Consider the following 19,688-nt stretch of genomic DNA (forward strand, 5'->3'; position numbering starts at 1 on the left):
GTGCAGACCACAGTCTGTGTGCCATTGCACACAAGCAAAGTTAGGGTGCATTCTGGGTTATTGCTTCTCATATCAAGATGAATATCGGCACTCTTAAGTGCTTGGCACACAGTTCATGCAATAAAAGTAAATAACAATGTAAACAACTCCACTTCTTTTAGCTCTTTCTTCAGTTCAGACCTTCCATTTACCTCCTTTGGCTGAAATTTTGTGACTCTCTAAATTCTCCTTCTTGCTGTTCTTATATGGCAAATCTGCCTGTTGCCATCATTGCAGCTCTTCCCACATACAGGATAGACAGTTCCATCTTTGTTAAATCCTCCTGCAAGCCTGCCTTTCTTCTTGCCTCAACTATTTAAGTTCCTTTCTGTGTGACCTCAAGTCTCCAGCAGATCCAGAACACTGCTGCATGCCTCTTACTTGCAACAGGAAGCATGATCACCTCTCCCTCTTTGCAGGATCTGTTTCTCAGCTGAGAGTAGTATTTTTCTGGCTTTGGTTTTGCAACATGAAAATGAAACATTTGGAGGAGAAATGTAAAGACCCAGAGAAACGTAACACATTTGCCCCTTGTAGTGGAGACCTTCCACTTGACCACTCATATTGCCAGTTTTTTTTACATCACTTGTGGTGTACTAGCATGTGAATAAAATTTTACCCATAATGCAAAACTTAGAATTCCTCCTGTATAATAAGGAATAAAGTCATCAAAGCCCAGGGCAATGTCTGCACACTGATCAGGCAAAGCAAGAAGATAGCTCTTGGTTCCAGAGGGGGCTCAAGATTCCCAAATCTTGGTGAAACTAGATTAGTATCCCCCTTCCTGAGCCCTCTTGGGTCTTGAAATTCCAATGCTGAGATTTTGAGGGAATAAATGTATATGTATATTCAAACTGCTGGTCTATGCTGTTTTTAAACTCTTTCAGTGCACTCTGTGATGACTAATTGACGTCAATAAAGCACTACTAGTGCTGTGTTATCAGTGAGCAAGTGCAGAGCACAGAATTGAAAGCAGCCACCAGAGGATCACTGAAGAGAATAAACAACCCTTCTGATAAAAACAGAACAAGCTTGAAAGCAAACGACGTCGAAGGAATAACATATTGTTGCTACAGGCACAGAGTAGACCTGTAAAACAGAGAAGTTGTATGGAATGAATGTTAATTTGGTTCAACTCTGTTTCTCCAGAATGGGCTGCAGAGGGCAGTATTTCATAACACAGCAGCCAACTACTAGAGTGTTCATGGGTTTGAATGTGTTCCTGTCACTATTCAAGTAGCCTTTCTTCACCATATTTAAAATGTTGTTATTCTCTTGCTTGTACTTAAAACATGTATAAGAGAGAATTCACGATTCAAGGATACTTTGAAAGTCTGGAGAATGTGTTTCTTAACCACAAAAAAATGGACTACACTATGAATCTAGATGCTGTAGGTGGAGCTGGATATTATTGATGTAATCTCAGGAAATATTCTAGTAACAAATGATACAGCTTGTTTTAAATTGATTAATGTTTCATATTTATTAGATGTTGGTCTGAACCATAACTCCAGCCCCAAACTTAGAACCTCTATAATGACCCAAACCAAAACTCCGTATCTAAACATTCCAAAACTTGGGATTTGAAATCCAGACCTGAGTTTCATAAAGCTTGGTATTGGTGCTCAAATGTGGCTTGTTAGAAGAGTTTTGAGCAACTCTGACCAAGTTTCAGATTTAAGATTTTATATTGAGCTCCTGTCCTAACATTTTATTAACAAACGGGTAAATCAGGCTAATGTTATCCTTCTGAATCTGCAAATTTGTGGCTTGGTATCAGAGAACTTCTGTATTGGAAGAATTTAAGTAAATAACTTAAGTAAATTTTATTGAAAAAGCTATGTCCCATAAACAGTATAAGAGCACCCATCATGCCTTCCCAGTGTGTCTCTCACTCAAACAGATGTCACCTTCCTAATCTGGCCACGCAGCCATAGTTTGCAGTCAGAGGTGAGAAGCAGAGTGGTTTGGGAAGGATTACAATGGGGGTGGGGAGGGTAGGGGAAAGATGGTTGGGTCTATGGCTAATGTGAAAATACCATTGATTCCATTCCTCCTATATGTTTAGTTTGCTAGGATGTGAATATCTCTGTTTATGGCTTACCATCCAACAGGAAAAACTAGCTCCCTTCTGTAAACTAAGCTACTTCTAGCATTCCATGCATGTAAAGCCTTTGGAAAATAGCAAGTCTGGTGTTGTTTTTTTTTGTTTGTTTTTAATTAATGATCCAACTAAAATGTCAGAATTAGCTCTGACACCCTTTTGGTTAGCTCACTTCTTTATGCCTTGCTGTTGTGGCACATATAATTGTATATGTGGGGTTCCCCTGTCATACAGATCCCTGCAAATCCTTAATTAAGGATGGAGTTTCAGATGCAGTTCTGAACTGCTTGGATTTTGTTTTTTAGTGTGTTAACTCCTCGTCTTTTAATTGACTTTTTTATGGTAATACCTGCATTTGTATTTTTACCTGAAAATTAAATCAATAGTTCATAAAATATCAAAATCTGTTAGTGAGGTGTTACAAAAACATATACACTGTCAATAGGAAAATACACAATAGCTGCCTTTTAAAGTTAAATAACTCATATTAATGCTAAACCCCCTCTAAAAACTGACTATAATTTTTAAAAGTTTGTTTTCATTGGTAGTTGGGGTGGAGGTGAGAGGAAGCACCAGAAGCTGCCAAAAAACTTACTATATTCACCATCACTACCCTGTATGAACTCATTTTTAGCCATCTTGTAAGGTATGTTTTAAATTTACATTTTGGAGTGATATGTGGTAAATTTCATCCCAGTGTAAATTAAAATGGCTGATTTATGAATCCTTCAAATGCAGTGTTTATAATAGAATATAGCGGCTAACTCGCAAATGTGGTATTATAACTGGTACTCCAGTGCCAGTCCACACCAGACTTCATAGTGTTGGCTAATTGACAAGCTGATTCATGTTTAGGGTTTTGCTGCCATTCTTCAATGTTCAGGCAGATTTTCAGGCTGATATTTTTGTGGTTCAGCACCATGAATCCATTTGGTTGGATTATCTGCTGCAAGGCCCAAGACTTCAATATACAGTGTGATTCTCCACCTTCTCAATTTTTATGCCAGCTGGAAGAGGAGTGTTCATATCTCTGGTCATTAAGGAAGAATGTTTCTGGAAGAGAGAGAGAGAGTGTGTGTGTGTGCGCGCGTATGTGTCATTAGAGGAGTAAATCGAGGCTTCTTCTTATAGGAATCTACAAAGTGCACAAGACAGAGCAGAAATAAAGGAGGGGATCCTCACAATAGACCTCCCAGTTAACGTGCAGCAGCAATTTGTCAGCACACAGTTTTAGAACATTAGTAGACATTGTAGCTGGTGGGATGGAGATCTCATGACCTCCTGCAGCTACAGATTCGGTAATATTATGTGAGCTGGCCCTGAGGAAGATGTCCATTTTAGAATCCTACCTGTGAAGTTAGTTCCTTTTGGTTGTAAGAATAGTAGTCTGTGTTACTACATATACTCTTGAAAATACTTTTCTTGGTGTTAGAGCAGTGTTTCTGGAGTGATTTGCAGGAGACCAAAAGAACCGTGATGTTGAATATGACCTGTTTTGTTTTACCAAATTGAGAACAAGGCAGTTCATTAGCTATACAGGTTAAGAATTTATGGACCTTTTACAATTTGACTGAAAATGTATTTTTTTTAAAATCAACTCCTACATCATTAATAAGAGAACAGTCCATTCATACTGTTTCGTAAGGCAACATAATACCACTTCACAAGTACTAGCTACTCACAACACCTATTCAAGGAAAGGAGGTAAGTTATCATGCCCATCTTAGTGATTGGGGAAACTAAGGGAGATGCCACACAAAAGGAGCTCATTTTATCCCCAAGTATTTACGGCTGTTACACTAATGAAGGGCTCATATTGCTAAAGACTTAGGCCCTGGTACTGCTGCAGGATCCCCGTATAACCTACTGGTGACTAAAATGCTAAATGTCTGATTTCAGCAATTGGCTTGAAATGTAACAGCTCCTGTAAAAATGAACCTTATAACAGGGAATGTCTGAAATTACTTCATAGTTTTTAACTAATCCTTCCAGGTCTGAATAATTAAAAAAAAACCTTAACTTTTTGTAAGTTCTACTCATAAAGAGAGCCACTCATGGATACCATCAGTTGTCTGACTGGACCTTTCTTCATATATGTAACTGCATTTTGTTTATAATTTTCATTATGCTAAAAGGATTAGTTTAAACCTCAGTCCTTTCATTATGTGGGAAGTATTATGTTACCCACGTGAATTTAATTTAAAGTTTAGTGGTACAGTCTATAGCTTTTTAACTTACATGTCTTGAGAACATCCATTTTTAAAACACTGTCTTCTGTCATATGCATGCTAGCTTTAAAAAAAACTAAAATAGATTAGTGACCACTTAATAATGGACAACAAAAGTGTTAATCCACTACTGTGAATGTAGTGATGTACCAATAAACGGAAGAGGTTTTTTTTTTTTGTTTTTTTTTTTTTTTTTTAAATTTCGATGCTATTTTATTAATAATGATTGTCTATATTTTTATTTCTTGTCTATGAAACCACGCTGTCAGAATAGGAAACAAATCTGTCTCAGATTACTCCTTCATGAACCGTAGAAGTAGATCTGTATGTGATGGAGATAGTCTAATAGAGGTTGCATTCTGGGCTGAAGTATACATTATTCTAGCAAGTAGAATTATTCGTCGTTATGTTCGCGTGAATCGGTGATTTCATTTAAATAAAAAAAAATCGATGATTTAATCACTGAAGTCAGGAAGACTTCATTTAGTCATGTGGTTTTCTAATTAAAAGTGCATTCTTGTTGTATCATTAACACGTATTCTTTCACAATCAGAAACAGACATATGGTTTCATTTTGTTAGAAGGTTCCGCACCTATCACATTGTTTTAAGTGAATTTATTTTGAAACTTTTCAGAGTTAGTTTACTGCTAAGCAGAAAAGAATGGTTGTTTTGGTTATTTCATTTACCAAAGGTAATTGAAGCAGATATTTATGAAGTCATTGGGAAGTGAACTATCTCCAGTTCAACAGGTTAATCATTAATATTTGGAGGGTTTTCTTGCCATGCTGTATTAGGAGGAGAACATCACCAGACAGACATTTAACTTGTTTTATTTAACTAAAACAACTAAGATTTTTTTCTTCAACAGCAAATATATAATATTTTAACAAAACAAGCGTATGTCTCTCACTTTTCATGTTTATCTCCAGACTTCTTCTCCTTGTCCAGACCTGTTCTGCCCCCAACAATCTTCTATTCATTGAACTTCGTGAAACTTTGCACTTTTAGAGAGAAGTAAGGGATTGACTCGGTGTACATAAATTTGCAGAGGGACAATAGAGTTGAGGTGTGTTATTTCTCACCTCTATTGATTTATTTATTTAGTTATTTAGTTATTTTATTTATTTAAGAACATTTTACTGTTAACCTCTGAAGACACAAATCCACAGTTTGAGAACTGCAATACTAAGCATCTCAGATGGTATATCTAGACTGAGCACTGAGTCCCATTGGGTAAAATAGAGAGATTAACCTAAGTAATCTATACGGAAGCCTGTGGCACCCCATAAAATTGAGTCCCTAATCTATGAACTACTGGAACTCATTTACAAATCTTTTCTTAAACATTACATGAATATATTGTCTCATACTATAGAATTGGAATTTATAATCCCTATTCCATTATGAAATATCTTTGAGCTATAATGTATCTTAATTAAAACTTTCTTTAGATAGATTTTTTAATTAAATAGGTTTTTCCTCAAAAAAAAAACCTATTTAATTAAAAAATTTGTGGTTTTTTTTTTTTTTTTTTAAATTTTAAATCATTGATTTTTATCCACCCTGCCATGAATGGTGTGTTTGTGGGGCTGTCAGCAGTGCTGTTTTAGTGGCTTTCCTTTCCTGCAGCAGGCAGACATACTGACAAATGGTTGACAGTTCTTGTCACTAGAACCACAATTTACAATGAAGCATAGAAACAAAATGCTAGACTTGGAGTAGAAGTTCCTGCTTCTCTGAAGGCTGGTTCTAACCCCATACTCCATATGGACAAGAGGACTTAAATGATGAGGTAGTGTTTTATACAGTAAATATAAACAAAACCGGAATTGGTTAGAGAATATTGCATGAATTTGTGGGTCTCTTATTTTATGTCTCCATAGAAACTTATGGTCTCTTTTATTTATGACACTGCAGTCCTCTTTCAGGCTGTTGGACATACAATACTGCCAATTTATAGCCTGCATTTTATAAACATGTGAATTTGGGAGAAGCCAACCAGCAGATCAAGACTGCTGGAGATTTCCTTTGTTAAAATTCTGCTGCTGTATTTTAGTTCTTTTAGTTTCCATGTTCTGAAACCAATTATAGGAGTCCATTTCCTGGGTATTAAGAGTCTTAGTTGGCTCTCTGGAGAGGTTGAAATGATAACATTAACTAAACATGAAATAGTTTAGAGAAAAAAATAACTGATTAAATCCTATTGGATCCGGCCTGGAAGCATATTGCCTGGCTGCCAACTAGTTGTCTCAGTGGTGCTTTAACAACTATATGTTGTACACCATTGCAGAGCTTTCTGGGATGCATGTTAAAAATAGTGGTGATGACTTTAATAAACTAAGAGTAGAAATGTTCATTTTTAGCTAGTTGAATGTTCAGATGAATTCAGCTGAAATCACTTGTGTTGCTTGATCTCATTAATTAATAAAGGTAGCATGGACTGCCTAAAATATATTCCAAAAAAGAACAGTTTAAAAAATGGTGGCATTTTAATGCACAGTCTGCACAGTCACAGCACATCTGGGTGTTACAGCTGCCTGGTGCCTTCATTCTTGGATGTGTCAGTGATGAGCTGAGCTCCAGGTGAGTATGAAATTTCTGCTCTTTTAGATCTCCTCTGGGTAGTTTCAGTGAGGGTAATGTGGAACACACAGGTGGATGAAAAAATTGAAAATAAAAATGGCTCCAGAGAATTGCACTATTAGAGAGTGTCACTGCTATAAACATTCTCTAGTGTGGTAAGGCAGAGTGGTAAGGCTTTCAACAGAGCACACAAACGCTGTGTTCCTGTCCACACTCGTCCTCCTGTCCACGGTCTGGCTTTATTGGTGACTTGTAAAGAATAACCTAACAAACCAAAGGCTAATCTTACTGAGCTTGGGTTTCCCTGCATGACTCTTTCATCCCTAGCTCTCCATCTATTTGGCCCAAAGAGTCATCTTTATATACTACGTTTGAGGTGAGTGGGCCCACTTTCTAGGTGGCTCAGCCGTAATTGCCATGAACTGCAATGCAGCATTTTAGTATCTGGGTCTAGGTTGACTCAACAGAAGAGCCCTACGTTCCCATAAAGGGTCTTAATCTGCCACCTTGATGCATCCAGTTGTAGCTTCTCCTCACCATGTAGTTAATGATAAGTGAACAATTCCACTGAAGTCTAGTGTTTCCTTTTGGTTTCTCTATGTATCTGTAGTAAAGTTTTTCAATGTTTGTGAATCTGAAGACTAACTGGGGGGAAAAAAAGGGCGGGGGGAGGGATGACAGCAAAAGTCTTAAATAGTGAAATTTCTGTTGAACTATTCTGCATGCAAAGTTCTGTGGAAGTATGTAACAGTACTTTTTTGGCAAATCCGATAGGAGACTCTTTTTAAAGTGAGACGTCCAGAAGTTCTCTCTTACATCTACAATAGTTCAAGCCTTGATTTTTTTTGGGGGGGTGGGGGGTGGGAGGGGAATTTATCATTGATAAACATAAGGCAATGGTTTATTGAAGTGTTTGGCCACTGACTGATGAAGTTTTGTTGTTTTTTAAAATAGTGGCTATCTAATTTTCTAAACTGTGCAGAGATCATATCTGCTTTTGCCTATCATACGTGTGTGTGTGAGAGAGAGAGAGAGCGAAAATTAAAGATGTTGGCATCTAATGACATATACTTGATGGATAAGTTTTTTTTTTGTTTGTTTTGTTTTTTTTGCAACTTTTTTCCTGCAGTAGAGCTAGAAACTGTTAAAGTTTGATTTTTCTTGTAGATATTCACAGGTATCACATCTGGTTAAATTAGTACAGTGCACTGTTTGCAGAGGCTCCACATATTCTGCAATTCTGTGGTCATGGAATTTCCCACAGAATCCATTTTCTTGTTGCACAATTTTGCTCCAGAATCTAAGCTTTCGTAGTTGTGTGGACAATTGTAAAAACATAAACTGAGGCCGGTCTACGCTACAAATGTATACTGGCATAAGTACATCTCTCAGGGGTTTGAAAAATCCACCCCCCTGAGCAATGTAGTTATACTGACCTAACCCCGGGTATGGCTACACTACGGAATTACTCCAATTTTACAGAATTCGATTTTTGGCAACAGTTTATATAAAGTTGAGTGCGTGCATCCACACTAAGCAAATTAATTTGGCAGTGTGCGTCCATAGTGCTGAGGCTAGCGTCGACCTCTGGAGCGTTGCACTGTGGGTAGCTATCCCATAGTTCCTGCAGTCTCCCCTGCCCATTGGAATTCTGGGTTGAGATCCCAATGCCTGATGGGGCAAAACATTTTCACGGGTGGTTCTGGGTACATGTCGTCAGGCTCCCCCCTCCCTTCCTTCCTCCCTCTGTGAAAGTAACGGCAGACAGTTGTTTCATGCCTTTTTTTCTGGGTTACCTGTGCAGACGCCATACCACGGCAACCATGGAGCCCACTCAGCTGACTGTCACCGTATGTCTCCTGGGTGCTGGCAGACTTGGGACTGCATTGCTACACAGCAGCAGCTCATTGCCTTTTGGCAGCAGACGGTGCATTACGACTGGTAGCCGTTGTCGTCGTACTCCTGGGTGCTCTTTTAGCTGACCTCGGTAAGGTCGGTCAGGGGCACCTGGGCAGACATGGGAGTGACTCAGCCAGGCCATTCCCATCTTCTGCCAAGCACCCAGGAGTTGACAATGGCTAACAGTCGTACTGCACCATCTGCTGCCAGCCTAAGATGTAAAAGATAGATGGAATGGATCAAAACAAGGAATAGACCAGATTTGTTTTATATTCATTTGCTTCCCCCCTCCCTCCGTGAAATCAACAGCCTGCTAAATCCAGGATTTTGAATTCAGTCCTTGTGGGGGCTATTCTATGTGATAGTTGTTTGTGTTTCTCCTTGATGCAAAGCCACCCCCTTTGTTGATTTTAATTCCCTGTAAGCCATGTTGCCAGTTGCCCTTCCCCAGAGCGAGGGCAGACAATCGTTTCACGCCTTTTTTCAGTGCAGACGTCATACCACGGCAAGCATGGAGTCCACTCATCTCAATGCAGCAGTCATGAAAATTGTAAACATGTCGCACATTATCATGCAGTTTATGCAAAACTGGAACATAAAAAACCAGGCGAGGAGGAGGCGATGGCAGCGCGGTGACGAGAGTGATGAGGACATGGACACAGAATTCTCTTAAAATGTGGGTCTCAGCGCTTTTTATATCATGGTGTTAATGGGGCAGGTTCATGCTGTGGAATGCTGATTCTGGGCCTGGGAAACAAGCACAGAGTGGTGGGACCTCATAGTGTTGCAGGTGTGGGACAATTCCCAGTGACTGCAAAACTTTCGCATGCATAAGGGCACTTTCATGGAACTTTGACTTGCTTTCCCCTGCCCTGAAGCACCCAAATACCAAGATGAGAACAGCCCTCACAGTTGAGAAGCGAGTGACAATAGTCCTGTGGAAGCTTGCAACTCCAGACAGCTACCAGTCAGTTGGGAATCAGTTTGGAGTGGGCAAATCTACTGTGGGGGCTGCTGTGATGCAAGTAGCCAAAGCAATCACTGAGCTGCTGTTACCAAAGGTAATGACTCTGGGAAATGTGCAGGTCATAGTGGATGGCTTTGCTGCAATGGAATTCCCTAACTGTGGTGGGGCAATAGATGGAACCCATATCCTATCTTGGCACCAGACCACCAGGGCAACCAGTACATAAACCGCAAGGGGTACTTTTCAATGGTGCTGCAAGCACTGGTGGATCACAAGGGACATTTCACCAACATCAACGTGGGATGGCTGGGAAGGGTTCATGATACTCGCATCTTCAGGAACACTAGTCTGTTTAAACAGCTGCATCTAGGGATTTACTTCCCAGACCAGAAAATAACTGTTGGGGATGTTGACATACCTGTAGTTATCCTTGGGGACCCAGCCTACCCCTTAATGCCATGGCTCATGAAGCGATACACAGGCAGCCTGGACAGTAGTCAGGAGCTGTTCAACTATAGGTTGAGCAAGTGCAGAGTGGTGGTAGAATGTGCATTTGAACATTTAAATGGTCACTGGTGCACTTTACTGACTCGCTGAGACCTCAGCGAAACCAATATTCCCATTGTTATTGCTGCTTGCTGTGTGCTCCACAATCTCTGTGAGAGTAAGGGGGAGACATTTATGGTGGGGTGGGCGGTTGAGGCAAATCGCCTGGCCGCTGATTACGCGCAGTCAGGCACCAGGGCATTTAGAAGAGCACACCAGGAAGTGCTGCGCATGAGAGAAGTTTTGAAAACCAGTTTCATGATTGGCCAGGCTACAGTGTGACAATTCTGTTTTTCTCCTTGCTGAAAACCCACCCCCTTGGTTGACTTATTCCCTGTAAGCCACCCACCCTCCCCACTTCGATCACAGGTTGCTTGCAAAGGAAATAAAGTCACTATCATTTAAAAACCATGTATTCTTTATTAATTGATTATAAAAAATAGGGAGATAACTGAAAGGTAGCCCAGGTGGGGTGTGGAAGGAGGGAAGGAAAAGGCCACTTCAAAACTTGTTGAATGCCAGCCTTCTGTTGCTTGGGCTGTGCACTGGGGTGGAGTGGTTGGGTCCCCAGCGCCTCTCCCGCCATGTTCTTGGGTGTCTGAGTGAGGAGGCTGTGCAACTTGGGGAGGGGAGAAGGCGGTTAAACAAGGGCTGCAGCTGCACTCTGTGATCCTGCTGCCATTCCTGAAGCTCCACCAGACGCCAGAGCATGTCAGTTTGATCCCGCAGTAGCCCCAGCATTGCATCCTGCCTCTGCTGATCTTCCTGCCGCCACCTCTCATCTCATTTGTCCCTCCTGTCCTCACGTTCGTCCCTCCTGTCCTCACGTTCATTGGCCACTTTCCTGTATTGTGATACTGTGCCCTTCCACTCATTCAGATGATCTCTTTCATTGCGGGTCAACTCCATGATCTCAGAGAACAGTTCATCGCACATGCATTTTTTTCGCTGCCTTATCTGAGAGAGCCTTTGGGACGGAGGAGGGAGGCTTGAAAAATTTGCAGCTGCGGGAGGGAAAAAAGGGAGAGAAGTATTTAAAAATATACATTTTACAGAACAATGTGTATACTCTTTCCCAGTGAACAACACTATTCACATTACATAGCACATGTGATTTTGGTACAAGGTCGCATTTTGCATCTTTTTATATTGAGTGCCTGAGGCTTTGGTATTAGAGATCACAGATGCAGGGCCAGGCAACAGAATTCGTCTTGCAGGCAGCCATGGTAAGCCATAGTCTTTCGGCTTCTGCAACCTTCATAAAAGCAGCGCCCTCCTTTCCCATACAAACAAGCAAAGCCCATTGAGTGCTGCAGTTTCCATGTTAATGTGCTGCAGCAGAAACCAAAGTAACCCCCTCCCCAATCCAATTCTCTGGGATGATTACTTTATCCCTCCCCCCACCGCATGGCTGGTTCTCCCCAGAAACCTTCTGCAAAGGCTGTACCTCCAGGAGAGCTTCATGGAGATGTCCCTGGAGGATTTCCGCTCAATCCCCAGACACATTCACAGACTTTTCCAGTAGCTGTACTGGCCGCAAATGCATCCCAAGTGCTCAGGGCAACTTAATCATTAAAAAACACTTTAAAACTATTATATATACAAAAGTACACTCACCAGAGGTCCCGTCTACGGCTTCGTGGTCGGGGATACCGCCTTGGGAGGATATTTCAGTCATAGTGAGAAAAAGATCCTGGCTGTTGGGGAGAATGGTATGCTGTGTGCTCTCCTCAAGGTCATCGTCGTTCTCCTCTTCATCTTCCCCATCTACAAAATCCTCAGGCATGGCTGAGAGTACCCCTCCTCAGAATCCACGGTCAGGGGTGGGGTAGTGGTGGCAGCCCTCCTTAGAATTGCATGCAGCTCAGCATAGAAGCGGCATGTCTGCAGTTCTGCCCTGGAGTGTCTGTTTGATTTTTTTGGCTTTCTGGTTTGCTTGTCTGAGCTCCTTAACTTTCACGCGGCACTGTATTGAGTCCCTGTTGTGGCCTCTCTCCAGCATGCCCTGGGAGATTTTTTCAAATGTTTTGGCATTTCGTCTTTTTGGAACATAGTTTTGATAGCATGAATTGTCTCCCCATACAGCGATCCAATCCAGTACCTCCCATATGGTCGATGCAGGAGCTCTTTTTCGATTCTTGGGCTGCATGGTCACCTGTGCTGATGAGCTCAACTGGCCAAACAGGAAATGAGATTCAAAAGTTCGCGGGCCTTTTCCTGTTCACCTGGCCCGTGCATCTGAGTGAGTTGAAAGTGCTGTCCAGAGCTGTCACAGTGGTGCACTGTGGAATAGCTCCTGGAGGCCAATATCGTTGAATCGCGTCCACACTAACCCTAATTCGAACCAGCGGTATTGATTTCGGCGCTAATCCCCTCGGCGAGAAGTACAGAAATCAATTTTAAGAGCCCTTTATGTCAAAGTAAATGGCTTCGTTGTGTGGATGGGTGCAGGTTAATTCGATTTAATGCTGCTACATTCGACAAACTCCTAGTGTAGACCAGGCCCCTGATGTAGACAGATTAAGTTAGAGCTTCTCTCATCAACATACCTACAGCCTCTCAGGGAGGTGGATTTATTATACCGGCACAAGAGATCTCGCCTATCAGCATAGAGTGTCTTCACCAGATGTGCTACACCTGCATTGCTGAAGCATTTCTAGTGTAGACTAGTCCTAAAGCACTGCAGCAGCTTCAGTATTGTACGTGAAGACAAGCCCTTAGTGTAACTGATGCAGTGTGTTGTCTTAAATTTGCAGAGACAGTAGGTGTGACGTGCCCCATTCATCTCTATATATTGACTGTGAAATCTACAGATATTTTAAATGTCAACATGTAGCTATTTCACTGCTGATAACTTAGCAGAAACATTCAGTTATTTATTCAGAAACCCCAGCTGTCCCCTACCCAGCTGTCAAAACCTTCATTAATTTTGGTGATAGTTGGAAAACTGGAACATAGGAAATTAGGTAGATAAAAGTCAGTGATAGATTTTTTTTTTAAATTTAGATTGGGTTTTTTATTTTTTATTTAACAATTTTTTATTTTCAAAAATAAACCTGTCTGAAATGAATTCATAAATTTAATACAAAATATCTTAAGGCCTGAACTTATTATATCGTCTTAAAACATTTAAATTAAAAATAAATATGCTGAATCAATGAGCTTCTATCAAAAACATTGAGTTAAAGGCAGCTTTTCTATCTAGTGAAAGAATTGATGAGGGAAAACTAAGTTTTGAGGCTAAACTTTATAGATATGGCAAGTAGATCATCATATACTGTATCAAGGACTTGATCCTGTAGGTGACCCAGGGGTTATGCTGTTGGGTGCAAGAGACTGGCAAAATCATCTGAGGTGTGGGGACCCAACTTGACTCCAGGAGACACCATCATGTATCTCATCATTAGGTAGCAAAAAAGATGTACCAAATCTAGTGTAAAGGCTTTATTTAGTTGTAATTCAACATGTTTTAATGGTTATATCAGCCAGTGAGCATGCAATGTTCTATAGAAAACAAGTGAATTACAGTTGGAAAAGTTGATTAAAATTGATAATTTAAATCAAGGCTTTCCACATGGTGATTTGAATCAATCCACCTTCCTGGAAATGCCCACTTTGTTGTTGGGCTTAAAGGCAGAAATGAGCAGTCACATTGTTGCATCAGAAGTAACTTCAGCCAGTTATCATTCACTCCCTCCATTTTTTTTGCATACATCAATCGCATTGGCTGAAGTGAGCCAGCCGATGAAACTTCAGGACAGGACTGAGGTGCTTTGACAGAGTTTGGGGACATGGGGACTGAGTAACGGGTGTGGGGGGGGGGGTAGGGAGAGGCAGCAAGGTCAGAGGGGAGGTAGCAGCAGGAGTCAAGGGGAGAGATGACTGAGGCAGGCAGTAGGGTTCAGTAAGATGTGGATGAGAGGTGGGGATGAAGAACAGAGAAGCTTGAATTATGTCAGTGTGTGGGTGGAGGGATGTAAGGGAGAAAAAGGCTGCATGGAGGTTACAAGCCTGGTTGGTGGGGAGGTCAGGTGCGGAGTGGGAAGCTCATCTAGACTGGGAACATGTTCATTAACAAGCTCAAATATCAGTTAGCACGTAGTGTAGACAGGAACTTAACCCTTGGCAAACCCGGATCAGCTATCATAGTTTTTTATGACTACCTGTTTACTCTAGGTGCCAAGTGGTATTTAAAACAAACAACAAACCCTGTTAACACATGTTAACTAAGGATATATCTACACTGCAAAGAAAAATCCATGGCTCGCAGTCTCAGAACTTGGGGCAGTTGTCTCAGATTCGAAGGGCTTGGGCTGCTGGGCTAAAAGTAATTGCATAGATGATCAGGCTCCGGCTGGAGCTTAGGCTCTGAAACCCAATGCGGAGGAGAGTCTTGGAGCCCAGGGTCCAGCCCAACCTCTACACTGCCATTTTTAGCTGTGCACTCAGAGCCCTGTGAGTCCAAGTCAGTTGACCCAGGCTCTGAGACTCAGTGCTGGGGGCGTTTCTTAGCAGTGTAGACATACCCTAACACATTTTTAAAACCTCCCTCATTTTCCAGTCTTGCCAAGCCCCTAGACAGTGAAACTATGTTCACATGAGAATGGTTTTAGCACTTAATTTGCAAGAGAGGGAACAATAATAGAATGAACCCACACATTGCCATTCAGGTTCACCAGCTAGGATCTGAGTTAGACTGGCAAAGAAAATGAGGTTTTTAACATTCTTAAATCTATGTTCAACATAGGAAATCCCCATTGGACTAAAATGAGCCTGTATTATCCAGGCCCAGATATTCAAATTATTCATAATAAAAGGTTGTGCTGTTTAAAAATATTATAACTCTTATAGCAGTCTTTGGCTGCATGGCATTTTAAATTTTTAGGGCAAAATCCAGCAGCTCAAATAAGGGCCTTGAAAGTCTTATTTTAAGTGTAAATTGTAGGCACAGAGGAGGCTATGCAGAAGACAGCTGCACCCATAACATGTTGCTGTGTGTAACTTCATAGCACACCCCTGCATGTCTGCTGGGGAAGTGGTAGGGGTATAATCATTGGATCTGTGACTTTGAAGAACTACTGTCTGTCATGGTATGTCATAGCCCTGCTCCTTGCCCTGTCCTGGGTTGTGGGTGCAGAGACCAATGAAGATTTTTTCCTTCCCTTACAATCTTCCACAAAGTTCCTGTGTGCATAGGCCACATATCTGGGTTGTGCATTCAAGGACCTGGATCTGAGGGTTAAAATCAGTATAACCAAGTAATTGTATATGTGCAAAAATGGGGAACATTCAAATCTGTTAAAACTATAGGTTGGCAAGTAACACTAATTTATTTGTAAGGTGTTAATTAGATAATTGACATCTTGATCAACACAGATCTTGAATAGTGATGTTTCTCTCTTGTTAAAGAAACCAAGGTTCAGTAGCACTGCTTGATTAGTCTGGGGTTGTCAATTTTGTGAATATAGTAATTTCCCCACTAATCACACCATTATACATGTAGTCCAGTATTCTATCTCTGAGAGTGGCCTAGCAGGTGCTGCAGAGACCCCTGCACCCCAGGGAAAGTTTTTCCTGTCCCCAGTAGTGGAATGTTAGTTTATGCTCTGAAGCTTGAGGTTTTAGTTCTTATCCTAAGCTTCTTGTTTATCCTTTTTACTGTTACAACTCAGATATTCCTATTGTCCCTATAAACGTCTACAGAAATCTATATAAATACATAGAAATTGGTCCAGTAAAAGATATTACCTCACCCGCCTTGTCTCTTTAATATCTTGGGACTGACATAGCTACAACTACACTGCATGCAACTATTGTGCCATGGCATTTTGGTAGTTTACATGGAGAATATGGGAAATATTACTGACTAGATTCAGCGTTGGCCAATAGTAATGCCTTGTGCTCCTCTTGCAAGATCTTCTGACTTCTGCAAAATTAATCTGTGTCCCCAATCTGGATGCTTTTCAAAACGTGTATATACACTAGGCTTTTGACCATGCAAAAATGTATGCAGTAAGTATCAGAAATCACTGAGTGTAGCTACTGTTAAATGCAGAGGTCACAATATAGATGTATTTTTTTCTCCATAGAATACCTAATTACTAATCTCCAAATGTGATTACAGCACAGTTATTGATAGACTAAATGGCTGTCATTTTTAAATCCGAGGTCTCCAAATTATCATGAAATTAATCAACTTCTGTCTCTTTATATTGCACTTGTATTGTCCTATAAAAGTAGGCTTAAAAGTAGTCCTTGCAGACCTAGATCTTGTTTACAAGGTGAGCTTTTACAGGCTAGTTTTATGTGCACCAGAAAAATTGTGTGTGGAGGTTTAATGGAATCATTGACAGACTTAACTAGACTGTCACTATAATATAAAAAGTGTATATATATTGTACTGGAGAACATAGTGTTTATAGAACAGTTTGCTCAAATTGAACAGATCTGCAGTGGTCTTTTGAAAATGTTCCAGCTGCTGAGTCATGCATGCACACACTTGCTGAGGCTGCTTTTTAGAGCTAGGAAGCATTGTTGAGAAAGGAATATTAAATCGAATGTTTATGATAGCCATGAATAAAGCTGATAGAGAGAGTACAGTTGCCTTTTGTGCCTTTCTGAGCTGTTCAGACTCTTTAATGGAGTGGAAGGATTTTATGAATGCTGTTTAAGTATTTAACACAATGCCTGAATTTTAGAAAGAGTAAAAATTCTTTGGGTTTTGAGTATGGTGAGCTCTAAGGGTTAATATTTTACCCTCATCCATGTTGCATTATAATGTGAAGTTCACTAGTGCCTGCACAGTAAACTAGAAAATACAGGTGGAAAATACCTTTGGAATTGCACATTTGTTCCTTTTTCATGCTTCATTAGACGTCCTGTCAAAGGAACATCCTGCATTGTTGCTGTGTTGATAGCCTTCTTATAAAGAGAGAGACCTCTTTCTAGGGGCTTTGGTCCCTGGACCACCTGCATTACCCTCCTCCCACTGATTCTCCTGGCACTGGCCTTAACTATTAAAGGAAAAGACGGCAGCAATTACAACACACACAATTAACGGGCTTCTAATCTCCAGCCTTGCGTGTAATTGCTGCTGTCAAATACAATTAGTGTCTGCTCAAGTTCCCTTCCCAGGGGGACAGCCAGGCCATGACACAGAGGGAGGGAGGGAGTGTCTAAAACTTTCGGAGGATTTACATGTTCATGCTGCCTCTCTAACAATCCTTTCCTTCTCAAGTTGTGTCCAGGTATGTCAGAGCATTGTGTAGTGATAGAAGCAAGTGAAGCAGGTTTAAAGGTCCCCTGATTGGATTTAAATCTGTGAAATGTGTTCCATAAACTCTCCTACATCTTGAAACTATACCAGCTTCCTATGATTCAGCCAGCCCACTTCAGGGTTTTACTTTTACTGGTATAACCTAGGAGGTTAGCCTGTCGTTTTACCTCCTATCATAGCGATTGAGACTGGTGGGATGGAAACTACTGATCATCCCCACATATAATTTAAGGAGGACGAAAGAAGGCAGAGCCTTTTTACTGTTGCTTCGTGACTGATAATCTCTCCCCTACCACTACCACCAAATGGTGCATGCCAAAGAACCATCCTTTAGGGCAAAGCTCCAGATATCAACATTGTGGAATTCCTCAATCAGTGCATTGAGAAATTGGTGTAGGGCAATGTCATGGATTACCAATTATTGCTAAGAAATGTAAATCTACTCCTAGTGGATAGGAAAATAGATTCCTGAAAGCCTCTGATATTGGCATGTATCTGGATATTGATGCCACAGGATTACCTGAGAGGGTGATAGATTTTAAGAACCAGAGGCACAAACAGGAACTGAAAGAAGATCTAGGAGAAATTAAAGAACATTCACATTTGATGCCTTCAAGACATTAGGCATGGTTTCTATATTGCTAGGCTTTACAGAGAATGCAGCCCACAGAGACACTTGTGGCTCCCTGGTAAACACTGGGTAAGACTCACTAGGTAAAATGCTGGTCCCACTGAATTAAATGGAGTCAGGATGTCAGCCCATATATTGAAGTGTGGTGCAGTCTATTAAAGAGACTGCGTCTATGTTTGTATATTCAAATAAAGTTTGGCATTTAGAAGAAAAAATATTACAGGGTACAGAAACTTATTCAGCTGCATGAGAGCTGTTACTTGGCTTATTAGCTTCCTGTCCTGTAAACTTGTTGTTTTAATATCCATGGTGTTATAATTTTTAGTACTGATGATCACTGAACAAAATTCTTGATAGTGTGTTCATTTTTCAATACAGGCTTCCTTCTCAGTTTCCCCTTAGCAGATGCCTCAGCTCTCTTTGTCCGTCACTCTTATGAGCGTAGGGATTACATAATTTCTCTTACGTAAAAAATATAAGGTCTGTGGTATAATGCAACAGTGGATCTTGCCTGTCATTTCCCTGATCTTTGGTGTAACCAAACTGGAAGCTGAAGCAAACTCCATAACTTCTAAAGGCTTTGCACTCCTTCAAGCCTTCCAATACGTCTCAGCAAGCAGAGGTGCTGGAACAATTTCTATAGTGGGGGTGCTGAGAGCCACTGAATCAAACTGTAAACTCTGTATATGATGGAGACCACTTCAAGCCAGGGAGTGTGGCAGCAGCTCCAGCCCCGTTAGTTCCAGCATCTCTGGCAGTAAGAGCCCAGTTACCTGTTTTGGGGGTTTGCAGTCTCTTCATTGTGTCTAGTACAAAGTAGTCTTGAACAGCCCTTAGACTTTGATCTTGTTTGGACACCACTAAATGCCCCACTAGGAACAGGTTTAAATTTCAGTCAGTAGATTTTATCATTTCAATGCAATTTTTGTAGTATACATAGTTGAGGTGTGAATGAGCCTGGGGTGGTGGATGGAGATGTTACATAGGTATCATGAATATATAAAGTAACAAGTCTGTGATATAAAGGTTTTATTAGCAAGAGTGTGGGATGGCCACAACTGGCAAGTGAAAAGAGCAGGAGTATTTGTGGCACCTTAGAGACTAACAAATTTATTTAAGCATACGCTTTTGTGGGCTACAGCCCGCTTCATCGGATGCATAGAATGGAACATGTAGTAAGGAGATATTATACACACATACAGAGAATATGAAAAGGTGGGAGTTGTCCTACCAACTCTGAGGCCTGGTCTACACTACGCCATTAAACCAATTTTAACAGCGTTAAATCGATTTAATGCTGCACCCGTCCACACTACACTGCTCTTTATATCGATTTAAAGGGCTCTTTAAATCGATTTCTGTACTCCTACAAAACGAGAGGAGTAATGCTAAAATCGATATTACTATATCGGA

The 19,688-nt window shown here is 40.9% G+C and overlaps 1 protein-coding gene and 1 pseudogene across 5 annotated transcripts in view; one reads left to right on the top strand and one right to left on the bottom strand.

Moving 5' to 3' along the window:
- Window positions 1-19,688, top strand: part of ACBD6 (acyl-CoA binding domain containing 6) — a 161,258-nt gene that overhangs the window by 16,435 nt on the left and 125,135 nt on the right. The gene's annotated exons all lie outside the window — the stretch shown is intronic.
- Window positions 2,481-17,821, bottom strand: LOC116834224 (uncharacterized; annotated as a pseudogene).

This window comes from Chelonoidis abingdonii, chromosome 7, assembly GCF_003597395.2.
Source record: "Chelonoidis abingdonii isolate Lonesome George chromosome 7, CheloAbing_2.0, whole genome shotgun sequence".
In the NCBI taxonomy this organism is placed as follows: Eukaryota; Metazoa; Chordata; order Testudines; family Testudinidae; genus Chelonoidis; species Chelonoidis abingdonii.